Raw genomic sequence first — 12,396 nt, forward strand, 5'->3', positions numbered from 1 at the left:
TCATGAAGATTTTGTGTCGGTGTCAAAACCGGCGGATCTCGGGTAGGGGGTCCCGAACTACGCGTCTAGGCCGGATGGTAACAGGAGGCAGGGGACACGATGTTTTACCCAGGTTTGGGCCCTCTTGATGGAGGTAAAACCCTATGTCCTGCTTGATTGATATTGATGATATGGGTAGTACAAGAGTAGATCTACCACGAGATCAGAGAGGCTAAACCCTAGAAGCTAGCCTATGGTATGATTGTTGTTCCTCCTACGGACTAAAACCCTCCGGTTTATATAGACACTGGAGAGGGCTAGGGTTACATAGAGTCGGTTACAATGGTAGGAGATCTACATATCCGTATCGCCAAGCTTGCCTTCCACGCCAAGCAAAGTCCCTTCCGGACACGGGACGAAGTCTTCGATCTTGTATCTTCATAGTCCAGGAGTCCGACCGAAGGTATAGTCCGGCCATCCGGACACCCCCTAATCCAGGACTCCCTCAGTAGCCCCTGAACCAGGCTTCAATGACGACGAGTCCGGCGCGCAGATTGTCTTCGGCATTGCAAGGCGGGTTCCTCCTCCAAGTACTTCATAGAAGATTTTGAACACAAAGGTAGTGTCCAGCTCTACAAAATAAGTTTCCACATATTTCCATAGAGAGAATAATATTTACACAAATCTAATCTGCTGATGTATTCCGTAGCATGACATCACACCACGGCCAAGTCTTTATTCGAATTGTTTTACTGTCCCACCTCAGCGCGTTTAGCGAGGCGGTTTCCTTGGCACGTCTTGTTAAAGCAGAGATCGTGTCCCCTTATTTCGGCATTCTCATCAATACAGGTGTGGGTAACCCAACCGCGCCATTGACTATGGTGCTTGGGAGATAAGCGAGTTTTACCAGGCTGGTGGGGGCGCATAGTCGCGTCCGCCCATATAATGGGATAAGGATCCACCTTTTCATCCACGCCTTGTTCCTCCTTTGCCTATCCATTTCCGCACACTCGAGCTCTAGCGCCCAAGTCTGCACACCCCACCTCAACCTTCTCCAGCCATGTCCGGAGCGGGAGGCAAGTGGATGGTCTCCTCCGTCACGGAGGGACACATCAAAAGACTGAGGAAGGCCGGATACTTGTCTAACGACATTGCGCACCGGCTTCCCAAAGAGGGGCAGCTCATCCCCACCCCTAGGCCCCATGAGAGGGTGGTGTTCCTCCCCCATTTCCTCCGCGGACTGGGCTTCCCTCTCCACCCATTTGTCCGGGGGCTCATGTTCTACTATGGCCTGGATTTCCACAATCTGGCCCCGAACTTTGTCCTCAACATCTAGACGTTTATCGTCGTGTGCGAGGCTTTCTTCCGCATCCGCCCCCATTTCAGCCTATGGCTCAAGACTTTCAATGTCAAGCCGAAGGCGGTGCGCGACACCCAAGTGGAGTGCGGAGGTGCCATGGTGGGCAAGATGCCTAACATCCTATGGTTCGAGGGCTCCTTCATGGAATCCCTAAAGGGGTGGCAGTCGTGGTGGTTTTACATCACCGAGCCGCGCGACCCTGAATGGGTCGCAACCCCCGAGTTCCGATCTGGACCCCCTACGCGGCTCGCCTCCTGGAAAGAGACGGGCCTGTCGTGGGGTAAAAAAGGAGAGCTGACCGGACTCCAAACATGCTTCCAAACCCTGGTGGACAGGAAGCTCAAACCTGTCAACGTAGTCCAGGTTATGCTCACCCGCCGGATCCTCCCGTGTCAACAACGGGCTTTCAACCTGTGGGAGTTCGACCCGACGCGGCACCTAACTCTGAGCAGGCTCTTTGACACGATGTACGAAGATGCCTGGATGGTGCTTTTCAAGGGCACCGAGGCCCCCGCATCCGCTACCGAGGATCGCGGATTCAGCACGCAGCGTCACGCTCGTGCGGTAAGCTGTTTTTACCTTTTACATGGTATTAGTTTTTCATAGTTTGACTCCATGCGGGATCTAAGCTCCCTTACCTTTGACAGGATTGGCAAGAGACGTCCGGACAGATCAATTGTCCGGCTCCTTTGCCCGAAGGCCTAGCGGACGCTCGCTTGGCGAAGCTGCTGGTTCCGGCACCCTACGTGGTGCCGGAGAAGAAGGCCAAGAAGAAGGCCACGGTGACTCGAAAGAGTGCCCGGCGCTAGGAGGTGTCAGATTCATCATCCGATGACTCCAAGGCGCACTCCTCCCATGAAGACGAGGAAGAGGAAGAAGAGACCTCTCCCCCTCCAGCGGGGGGAGGGAAGAAAAGGAAGGTCGCCCCAACTGGGGAGGCCGAAGGGTCCAATAGGGGGAAGACCCCTCCTCCGGACTACTCCACCAACGCCGACGACGGCGAAGAGGAGTGGCCGCACAGGGCCAAGCCCCTGGCGAGATTGTAAGTATCCGGATACCAGAGTGATTCATAGTATTCCCCCATTGCACAACTTTTCCTTACGTCGAACATGATTGTGGAGTCCTCCCAAGGCCGGGCTCGACGAGTCGTCGAGTGGCTCCCTGGATTCGTCGGATGTGAATTCGCTTTTGACGGCTTCCTCCCCCCACCCTACGGACGGTGCCAAGGTGGCGTCCCAACAGGTTCCAAGCCGGGAGGAGGTGGTCCTGGAGGCGCCGCAAGGCAACCTCCCGGACTCCAGGCGTAAAGGGGATAGAACGCCCAAGGGCTCCAAGTTCGGCCTTGAGCCGGACACCGCGCCGGAACCTTCAACGGTTCCGGACTCCGGTAGGCAGCATCCTTCCAAGAGGAGCAAGCCTACCGAGCCGGTGACCTCCGTCCAATCGGGGGCACCAGACAATTTGCTAGAGATGCTTAACGGCACCTCCATCGACGAGGAGCACCGCACTATTATGAGTGCGGTGATCCAGAAGGTTCAGTCCGCCAAGAGCGGACTGACTGAAGCCTGTGCCAGCCTTCTAACAGGCTTTGAGGTAAGTAAAGAATATGTAAAGATATTACCGCATAGACAGTAGCCCCTGATGCTCTGTTCGGCGTTCGGAAAGAAAAGCCGAATAGAGGATCTAATAACATTCGCAGGAGTCTAACATAATCAAGTCAATATGCGTATGCAGGCTTCGCTACTGGCCTCCGCCGCACTGACTGCGGAGGTGGATACGCTGAAGCAGAACCTCGAGCGGTCCAAGCAAGAGCTCGGCCTAGCCAAGTAGTAGCTCGAGGAGAAGGAAGGTAAGAAATACCTTATTGAAATATGTGAAAGTTGCAATTGCAAAAAGTGACAGGATTAACACGGCTATTGTAGGGGCCACAACTGAGGTGGCGACCCTTACGCAAGCACTGTCCGAGGCCGAAAAGAGGGCGGCCACGGAGCGCACCGAGCGGGAGAAGCATGAGACGCAGGTTGGCGAGGTGCGGCAAGAGCTCCAGGCTCTCATGAAAAAACATGAGAGTTTGGAGCTTGACTCGAAGACGCGAGAGTCTGAGCTCGCGACGACCATTGAAGATGCCAAGTCTGCCAAGGCCGAAGCCCAGAAGGCCCTCCAGGAGGTTGAGGCAATAAAAAAGATAGCGGCGGGTAAGGCATTATTTATGCAAAGCAAGCACGTAAAAGTGAATTACTTGTTACTTACCCGAATCCGGAGCTCTCCAGGAGCATTCGCAGACTTGCCCCGTAGCATGTCGGATGCCGCCGCCTTCTACCGAGCCGAGGAGGGAAGCTCGATGGAGAAGGTGTTCTGGTCTCAGTATGCTGAGGCCGAACATCTGGTGCCCTTAAGCGACCAGCTGAAATAGCTGTTCGAGCTCCATAAGGTGGCCGAACAGGCCATGAAGGCCTCATAGTCCGGCTATGGCCTGGAGAGGCCATGCCTGGGAGCTACTTTGGGCTGGTGAGGCGGCTGGTGGAGGCTTTTCCAAGGCTTGAAGTCATCAAGCGCTCCGTATGCATCGAGGGTGCCCGTTGGGCGCTTGCCCGTGTGAAGGTGCACTGGGACAAGCAGGATGCTAAGAAGCTCGTGAAGGATGGGCCAACGCCGGGCAAGGAGCATCGCAAGCCCGAGATGTATTATGAGGGTGTTCTGAAGGGTGCCCGCCTTGTGGTGGATGAATGTTCCATGGATGTAATTTTTCAGTAAACTCGCTCGTTTTGTCCTGTGCGCTGAAAACTTGTTCATGTGCGCTAAGCGATGCTTTTTGAATTTAAAATATTACCTTCTGTGCGGCCATTTATCAAATTTGAGAGATGGTGAGTCTTCGGCTTCTGCCCCCATGGCACGAGTGCTAGGGTGTTCGGGATAAACATGAGCACTCTTTTTCCCATTCTTGGGTCCTTCGAGGGAGGCGCTCAACACAATGAACAAGGCAATCGGACTATAATGCTTGAACACTCTCACTTAGCCATAGAATTCTATAATTTTAAATTTCGGCGAAGCCCCTAATGTTCGGAAGACCGAGTTCGGGGCGCTATCCACGCCTAGGCCGGACAAAGCCGATTCCTCGCTCTAAGCGGCATAAGTCTTTAGGGACTCGAAAATCTCTCGAACAGCGACCAGCTCTTGCCTCATCATGACGGTCAGTTTTAGCTTTCTCTACTGAGGTGCTTAGCCCAGCTCAACTGGGGCACAATCACAGTAGTTCCCCTAGTGCTACCTTAGCCGATATAATGGAATGTAAGGTACAAAAACATAGGAGTCGGGCAAACCCAACTATTGACCCAAGACATGATTCGGAGCCGATGCATATAATGCTATAAGTTCGGGGTGCCGCACTTGTGAAAGTGTTCGGACTTCTCACACCGTATTGTGGGGTACTTAAGCCCCTGGCATATTGGCCATACCAAAGTGTACGGGTGCAATATGTCATTAATGAACATATATTCATAAAAAAGAGTAATGCAATAATAGACAGAAGCTATGCATTGTTTATTTAAAAAGGCTGCGATCAAAGCAGGACGATATAAATAGTGCGATAAGCAAAAGATGGGACTATCAAATATGTCCTTTCCAGGGGCGAGCTGCGAAATGTTATGCGAAACAGGTATACTGCTTGTTATAGAGACCACCTTAGAGTTCTGTTGTGCAGCGTAGCTTTCTGCTTCCCTGGTTGTATCATTTGTGCGGCAATTGTACTGCCAGACAAGCCTTCCAAAGAATGGAGTCCTGAAAATAAGAGAAAATTAAGAGATCGACAGCCCCTAGTGCGATTTAAGCCGCGTTTCGGGCATGCCGTGATGGTGCCCCTCCCCCTGTGCCCATGGTATTCATAGAGCGTAGTTATGTACGCGCAGCACTAGTTTCACAAGTTCGCGAGGGCTGGGGTTGGGGCCGCATTGCTATGCTTGCTCTAAACGTGCCGGGCGGTCCTGGTGTAGGTTACTCTGGGCGCGCTTGACGGTGTCCAGACGTTTAATGGCCGGACTAGAGAATTGCCTTGAGAGGCTGCTTTGTACTTCCGCTGCGATAGCCGCCGTATGCTCCTCCATTCAGAGAGAGCGTTCGGTGTTTCCATTGACCATGATGACGCCTCGAGGGCCTGGCATCTTGAGCTTGAGGTATGCGTAGTGCGGCACCGCATTGAACTTGGCAAATGCGGTTCGCTCGAGTAGTGCGTGATAGCCACTGCGGAACGGGACTATGTCGAAGATTAACTCCTCGCTTTGGAAATTATCCGGAGATCCGAAGACCACTTCAAGTGTAACTGAGCCTGTATAGTTGGCTTCTACACCTGGTATGATGACTTTAAAGGTCACTCTGGTGGGCTTAATCCTCGAGGGATCGATGCCCATTTTCCGCACTGTATCTTGATAAAGTAGGTTCAGGCTGCTGCCGCAGTCCATAAGGACTCTAGTGAGGTGAAATCCGTCAATAATTGGGTCTAGAACCAATGCGGCGAATCCGCCATGATGGATGCTAGTGGGGTGGTCCCTTCAATCAAAAGTGATCGGGCAGGAAGACCATGGGTTGAACTTTGGGGCGACTAGCTCCATCGCGTATACGTCCCTTAGCACACGCTTCCGCTCCCTCTTGGGGACGTGGGTTGCGTATATCATGTTCACCGTCTGCACTTGTGGGGGAAAATCTTTCTGTCCACTATTGTTCGGCGGCCGGGGCTCCTCCTCGTCATCGCTATGCAGCCCCTTGTCTCTGCTTTCTGCATTTAACTTGCCTGCCTGCTTGAACACCCAACAATCCCTGTTGGTGTGATTCACTGGTTTTTCGGGGGTGCCATGTATCTGGCATGAGCGGTCGAGTATTCGGTCCAAACTGGACGGGCCTGGAGTATTTCTTTTGAATTGCTTTTTCTGCTGACCGGGTTTAGAGCCTTTGAATCTGGCATTAACTGATGTATCCTCAGCGCTGTCGCTGTTAATGCGGCGCTTTTGCTTGTTGCGACGTGACCTGCCACTGCTGTCCTTGGTATCCGAATTACCAGCTGTCTTCTCCCGCGCAAAAGCGGGTCATAAGTGTCGTGAGGGCTGCCATAGATTTCGGCTTTTCCTGTCCTAGGTGCCGTGCAAGCCACTCGTCGCGGATGTTATGCTTGAAGGCTTCTAGGGCCTCTGCGTCCGGACAGTCGACAATTTGATTTTTCTTGGTTAGGAACCGTGTCCAGAATTGTCTGGCCGATTCCTCTGGCTGCTGAATTATGTGGCTTAGGTCATCAGCGTCTGGTGGTCGCACATAAGTGCCCTGGAAATTGTCGAGGAATGTGGCTTCCAGGTCCTCCCAACAACCAATTGATTCTGCTGGCAAGCTATTAAGTCAATGCTGAGATGGTCCTTTAAGCTTGAGTGGGAGGTATTTGATGGCGTGTAGGTCATCACCGCGGGCCATGTGGATATGAAGGAGATAGTCCTCGATCCATACCGCAGGATCTGTTGTGCCATCGTATGATTCGATGTTAACGGGTTTGAAACCCTCAGGGATTTGATGATCCATTACTTCATCTGTGAAACAGAGTGGGTGTGTGGCGCCTCTGTATTAGGCTACATCACGACGCAGCTCAAACGAGCTTTGTCTACTGTGTTCGGCCCGGCCGGATTTACTGTATCCGGCGTGACGAGTACCGTCTCGTGTTGTGGGGCGCCCACATGATCCGTAGATCGATCTTGTTTGCCTTGCCTTGTCCTCCAATATATCTCGCAGGTCTGGCGCATTTTCCCATGCCTTGGTATTTTTTGAGCGGCGCTAGGGTGCGGCTTGAGTGGAGGGCCGAGAGGCCTCTCTGTCGCGGCCACGGGGTGGCCGTTCGGCCGCATCATGCGCTAGTGATGTAGGTTTAGGTTCTTCCTCCTCTAATTGGGGTAGCAACCTGCGCTTTGGGTAGCTCTTGGAGGGCCGTTCGAGTTCATACTCTTCAGCCGCAAGGACTTCAGTCCATCTGTCGGCTAGCAAATCTTGATCAGCTCTAAGTTGTTGCTGTTTTTTCTTGAGGCTGCTCGCCGTGGCCATAAGCCTGTGTTTGAAATGCTCTTGTTCGACGGGATCCTCCGGCATGACAAATTCATCGTCATCGAGGCTTGCCTCGTCTTCGGAGGGAGGCATATAATTATCGTCATCGACCTCTCTGTCTGCTGCTCTCTCATGAGGGCTGGCTTCTCTATCCTCCTGTGCTGAATCTTGCTGGAGGTGGTTGTCTTCGGCACTGTCCGGGGTGTTATTATCTCCCGTGCCGGAATCACCGTTTTTGTTTTGGCGGGATTTAGAGCGGCGCCGCTGATGCTAGTGCTTAGGCTACTTCTTGGAGGGGTCATCCTCCACTGTTCCATCGCCATTGCCTTATTTTGGGGTGTCCACCATGTATATATCATACGACGAGGTGGCTTTCCAGTGCCTTATAGGCGCTGGTTCTTGATCGTCTCCTGCATCGGCGTCCATACCGTCAATGTCTTCGGAGTCAAAGTCGAGCATGTCGGTTAAATCATCGACAGTGGCTACGAAGTGGGTGGTGGGTGGGCTTTGAATTTCTTCATCATCCGCATCCCAACCTTGCTGACCGTAGTCCGGCCAGGGCTCTCCTGACAAAGAGAGAGACTTTACTGAATTCAGAATATCGCCGCAGGGCGAGTGCTGAAAGATGTCCGCGGCGGTGAACTCCATGATCGGCGCCCAATCGGGTTCGATCGGTCGGGGCACGGAGGGCTCGGAGTCTGGAGAGGAGTCCGGCTCCTTGGAGTCACGGGCTTCGCAGAGAATAGGGCTGGTGTTCGGCTCGATTGCCGTAGAGATTGCAGCCCCCGAGGCGGTGTCTAACCACCCATCCTCGATTGGTGTGATCGGCTCCGAGCTAGGGGTCGGAGCGGACACAGGTGCGGCCTCCAGGGCACTGTTCGGCGGCAGAGCTAAATCATGCCTATCGTGACAGTGCGGCGTGCTCGGCTGTGGCTCAAATCCGTCGAAGATCAAGTCTCCGCGGATGTCGGCCGTGTAGTTAAAACTTCCAAATCTGAGCCGATGGCCAGGGGCGTAGCTTTCGATCTGCTCCAGATCACCAAGCGAATTAGCCCATAGTGCAAAGCCGCCGAATACGAAGATCTGTCCGGGGAGAAAAGTTTCACCCTGGATCGCATCGCTGTTGATGATCGGAGAAGCCATCGGGCCTAAAAGTGATGACACAGAGGAACTCTCAATGAAAGCACCAATGTCGGTGTCAAAACCGGCGGATCTCGGGTAGGGGGTCCCGAACTGTGCGTCTAGGCCGGATGGTAATAGGAGGCAGGGGACACGATGTTTTACCCAGGTTCGGGCCCTCTTGATGGAGGTAAAACCCTACGTCCTGCTTGATTGATATTGATGATATGGGTAGTACAAGAGTAGATCTACCACGAGATCAGAGAGGCTAAACCCTAGAAGCTAGCCTATGGTATGATTGTTGTTCCTCCTACGGACTAAAACCCTCCGGTTTATATAGACACCGGAGAGGGCTAGGGTTACATAAAGTTGGTTACAATGGTAGGATATCTACATATCCGTATCGCCAAGCTTGCCTTCCACGCCAAGGAAAGTCCCTTCTGGACATGGGACGAAGTCTTCGATCTTGTATCTTCATAGTCCAGGAGTCCGGCCGAAGGTATAGTCCGGCCATCCGGACACCCCCTAATCCAGGACTCCCTCAATATGGCTATCACACTTAAGTCTAACCCACTTCCTATGCATAGGGATTTTGTGAGCAAACAAGTTATGGGAACAAGAATCAACTTGCATAGGAAGGTAAAACAAGCATAACTTCAAAACTTTAAGCACATAAAGAGGAAACTTGATATTATTGCAATTCCTACAAGCATATGTTCCTCCCTCATAATAATTTTCAGTAGCATCATGAATGAATCCAACAATATAACCAGCATCTAAAGCATTATTTTCATTGATCTACACGCATAGAATTTTTATTACTCTCCACATAAGCAAATTTATTCTCATGAATAATAGTGGGAGCAAACTCAACAAAATAACTATCATGTGATTGAAAATTAAGATCAAGATGAAAAGTTTCATGGTTATCATTATTCTTTAAAGCATACGTCTCATCACAATAATCATCATAGATAGGAGGCATGCTTTCATCATAGTAAATTTGCTCATCAAAGCTTGGGGGACAAAAAATATCATCTTCATCAAACATAGCATCCCCAAGCTTGTGTCTTTGCATATCATTAGCATCATGGATATTCATGGAATTCATACTAACAACATTGCAATCATGCACATCATTCAAATATTTAGTGCCAAACATTCTAATGCATTCTTCTTCTAGCACTTGAGCACAGTTATCGGAATCCTTATTTTCATGATAGATATTAAAAAGATGAAGCATATGAGGTACCCTTAATTCCATTTTTTATAGTTTTCTTCTATAAACTAAACTAGTAATAAAACAAGAAACTAAAAGACTCGATTGCAAGATCTAAAGATATACCTTCAAGCACTCACCTCCCCGGCAACGGCGCCAGAAAAGAGCTTGATGTCTACTACACAACCTTCTTCTTGTAGACGTTGTTGGGCCTCCAAGTGCAGAGGTTTGTAGGGCAGTAGCAAATTTCCCTCAAGTGGATGGCCTAAGGTTTATCAATCCGTAGGAGGCATAGGATGAAGATGGTCTCTCTCAAGCAACCCCGCAACCAAATAACAAAGAGTCTCTTGTGTCCCCAACACACCCAATACAATGGTAAATTGTAGAGGTGCACTAGTTCGGCAAAGAGATGGTGATACAAGTGGTATATAGATTGTAGATAAAGGTTTTTGTAATCTGAAAATATAAAAACAACAAGGTAACTAATGATAAAAGTGAGCATAAACGGTATTGCAATGTGTTGAAACAAGGCCTAGGGTTCATACTTTCACTAGTGCAAGTCCTCTCAACAATAATAACATAATTGGATCACATAACTATCCCTCAACATGCAACAAAGAGTCACTCCAAAGTCACTAATAGCGGAGAACAAACGAAGAGATTATGGTAGGGTACGAAACCACCTCAAAGTTATTTTTTCCAATCAATTCGTTGGGTTATTCCTATAAGTGTCACAAACAACCCTAGAGTTCGTACTAGAATAACACCTCAAGACACAAATCAACCAAAACCCTAATGTCACCTAGATACTCCAATGTCACCTCAAGTATCCGTGGGTATGATTATATGATATGCATCACACAATCTCAAATTCATCTATTCAACCAACACATAGAACCTCAAAGAGTGCCCCAAAGTTTCTAACGGAGAATCACGACGAAAACGTGTGCCAACCCCTATGCATAGGTTCCTGGGCGGAACCCACAAGTTGATCACCAAAACATACATCAAGTGAATCACGTGATATCCCGTTGTCACCACAGATACGCACGGCAAGACATACATCAAGTGTTCACAAATCTTTAAAGACTCAATCCGATAAGATAACTTCAAAGGGAAAACTCAATCCATTACAAGAGAGTAGAGGGGGAGAAGAAATATAAGATCCAACTATAATAGCAAAGCTCATGATACATCAAGATCGTGCCAAATCAAGAACATGAGAGAGAGATCAAACACATAGCTACTGGTACATACCCTCAACCCCGAGGGTGGACTACTCCCTCATTGTCATGGAGAGCACCGGGATGATGAAGTGTGACGCCCCCGATTTGACCGTACACTAATTATACACGCAAACGTGTACGATCAAGATCAGGGACTCACGGGAAGATATCACAACACAACTCTACAAATAAAATAAGTCATACAAGCATCATATTACAAGCCAGGGGCCTCGAGGGCTCGAATACAAGAGCTCGATCACAGACGAGTCAGCGGAAGCAACAATATCTGAGTACAGACATAAGTCAAACAAGGTTGCCTTAAGCAGGCTAGCACAAACTGGGATACAGATCGAAATAGGTGCAAGCCTCCTGCCTGGGATCCTCCTAAACTACTCCTGGTCATCGTCAGCGGGCTGCACGTAGTAGTAGGCACCTCCCGAGTAGTAGTAGTCGTCGACGGTGGCGTCTGGCTCCTGCGCTCCAATGTCTGGTCACAGCAATCGGGTACAGAAAGGGGGAAAAGAGGGAGCAAAGCAACCGTGAGTACTCATCCAAAGTACTCGCAAGCAAGGAACAACACTACATATGTATGCATTGGTATCAAATGGAAAAGGGGTATCATATGTGGACTGAACTGCAGAATGCCGGAATAAGAGGGGGATGGCTAGTCCTTTCGAAGACTACGCTTCTGGTAACCTCCATCTTGCAGCAGGAGAAGAGAGTAGATGGTAAGTTCACCAAGTAGCATCGTGTAGCATAATCCTAACCGATGATCCTCCCGTCGTCGCCCTGTGAGAGAGCGACCGCTGGTTTTATCTGGCACTTGGAAGGGTGCATTTTATTAAGTATCCGGTTCTAGTTGTCATAAGGTCAAGGCACAACTCCAAGTCGTCCTGTTACCGAGGGACACGGCTATTCGAATAGATTAACTTCCCTGCAGGGGTGCACCACATAACCCAACATGCTCGATCCCATTTGGCTGGACACACCTTCCTGGGTCATGCCCGGCCTCGGAAGATCAACACGTCGCAGCCCTACCTAGGCACAACAGAGAGGTCAGCACGCCGGTCTAAATCGTATGGCGCAGGGATCTGGGCCCATCGTCCATTGCACACCTGCACGTTGCGCACACGGCCGGTGAGCAGACCTAGCCTCCCTTATACAAGAGCAGGCGTTCTAGTCCAACCCAGCGCGCGCCGCTCAGTCGCTGACGTCCCGAAGGCTTCGGCTGATACCACGATGTTGAGTGCCCATAACTGTCCCGCGTAGATGGTTAGTGTGTATAGGCCAGTAGCCAGACTCAGATCAAATACCAAGATCTTGTTAAGCGTGTTATTTTGAAATAACCGCGAACGCCGACCAGGGCCAAGCCCACCTCTCTCCTAGGTGGTCTCTACCTGCCCTGTCGCTTCGCCACAAAGATC

Source organism: Triticum urartu, chromosome 1 (genome assembly GCF_003073215.2).
Source record: "Triticum urartu cultivar G1812 chromosome 1, Tu2.1, whole genome shotgun sequence".
Taxonomy (NCBI): Eukaryota; Viridiplantae; Streptophyta; class Magnoliopsida; order Poales; family Poaceae; genus Triticum; species Triticum urartu.